This window comes from Arachis stenosperma, chromosome 4, assembly GCF_014773155.1.
Source record: "Arachis stenosperma cultivar V10309 chromosome 4, arast.V10309.gnm1.PFL2, whole genome shotgun sequence".
In the NCBI taxonomy this organism is placed as follows: Eukaryota; Viridiplantae; Streptophyta; class Magnoliopsida; order Fabales; family Fabaceae; genus Arachis; species Arachis stenosperma.
The window spans coordinates 23172939-23174965 of NC_080380.1; the positions used below are offsets into that span (position 1 = coordinate 23172939).

The 2027-nt window shown below is 42.7% G+C and overlaps 1 non-coding gene across 1 annotated transcript; it reads right to left on the reverse strand.

Moving 5' to 3' along the window:
- Nucleotides 1–409: 409 nt before the first annotated feature.
- Nucleotides 410–517, reverse strand: LOC130978646 (small nucleolar RNA R71). Its single transcript, XR_009086267.1, has one exon. It is a non-coding gene; the product is annotated as a small nucleolar RNA R71 (small nucleolar RNA).
- Nucleotides 518–2027: the final 1510 nt, after the last annotated feature.

A 2027-nucleotide genomic window follows, 5' to 3' on the forward strand; every position in this document is an offset into this window, starting at 1 on the left:
ACACATGGCAGCCGAAAACAACAACAATGCCAACAATGCAAGGAAGGTGCTGGGTGACTTTACTGCACCTACTCCTGATTTCTATGGGAGAAGCATCTCTATCCCTGCCATTGGAGCAAACAACTTTGAGCTAAAGCCTCAATTAGTTTCTCTAATGCAACAGAATTGCAAGTTCCATGGACTTCCAATGGAAGATCCTCATCAGTTCTTAGCTGAATTCTTGCAAATCTGTGACACAGTCAAGACTAATGGGGTAGACCCTGAGGTCTATAGACTGATGCTATTCCCTTTTGCTGTAAGAGACAGAGCTAGGACATGGTTGGACTCACAACCTAAAGAAAGCCTGGACTCTTGGGAAAAGCTAGTCAATGCCTTCTTGGCAAAGTTCTTTCCACCTCAAAAATTGAGTAAGCTTAGAGTGGAAGTCCAAACCTTCAGACAGAAGGATGGAGAATCCCTCTATGAAGCTTGGGAAAGATACAAACAATTAATCAGAAAATGTCCTTCTGACATGCTTTCTGAATGGAGCATCACAGGTATTTTCTATGATGGTCTCTCTGAACTATCCAAGATGTCTTTGGATAGCTCTGCTGGAGGATCTCTTCATTTGAAGAAGACGCCTACAGAAGCTCAAGAGCTGATTGAAATGGTTGCAAATAACCAATTCATGTACACTTCTGAAAGGAATCCTGTGAACAATGGGACTAATCAGAAGAAAGGAGTTCTTGAGATTGATGCTCTGAATGCCATACTGGCTCAGAACAAGATATTGAATCAACAAGTCAATTTGATTTCTCAAAGTTTGTCTGGAATGCAAAATGCACCATGCAGTACTAAGGATGCTTCATCTAAGGAAGAAGCCTATGATCCTGAGAACCCTTCAATGGAAGAGGTGAATTACCTAGGAGAACCCTATGGAAACACCTATAATTCTTCATGGAGAAATCACCCAAATTCTCATGGAAGAATCAAGAGAGACCTCAACAAGGTTTCAATAACAATAATGGTGGAAGAAACAGGTTTAGCAATGGCAAGCCTTTTCCATCATCTTCTCAGTAACAGACAGAGAATTCTAAGCAGAATACTTCTGACTTAGCAACAATGGTCTCTGATCTAATAAAGATCACTCAAAGTTTCATGACTGAAACAAGGTCCTCCATTAGGAATTTGGAAGGACAAGTGGGTCAGCTGAGTAAGAAAGTTACTGAACTCCCTCCTAGTACTCTCCCAAGTAATACAGAAGAAAATCCAAAAGGAGAGTGCAAAGCCATAGACATGGCCGAATATGGAGAGGAAAGAGAGGAGGAGGACGCCACTGAGGAAGACCTCAGTGGGCGTATACCAAACTCCTCTGAGTTCCTCAATGAGGAACAATGGAAATCTGAGGCTCAAAATGAGACCATAGAGATTCCATTGGACTTACTTCTGCCATTCATGAGCTCTGATGAGTATTCTTCCTCTGAAGAGGATGAGTATGTCACTGAAGAGCAAGTTGCTAAATACCTTGGAGCAATCATGAAGCTAAATGACAAGTTATTTGGAAATGAGACTTGGGAAGATGAACCCCCCTTGCTCACCAAAGAACTGGATGACTTGTCTAGGCAGAAATTACCTCAAAAGAGACAAGATCCTGGGAAGTGCATGGATGAATCCATCATCCTTGGCAGACCCTTCCTGGCCACAGCAAAGGCTGTGATTGATGTTGATAGAGGAGAGTTGATCATTCAAGTGAATGAAGAATCCTTGGTGTTTAAGGCTCAAGGATATCCCTCTATCATCATGGAGAGGAAGCATGAAGAGCTTCTCTCAAAACAGAGCCAAGCAGAGCCCCCACAGTCAACTCTAAGTTTGGTGTTGGGAGGCCACAACCAAACTCTAAGTTTGGTGTTGAACCCCCACATTCAAACTCTAAGTTTGGTGTTGGGAGGTTCCAACACGGTTCTGAGTATTTCTGAGGCTCCATGAGAGTCCTCTGTCAAGCTAATGACATTAAAGAAGCGCTTGTTGGGAGGCAACCCAATGTTTTA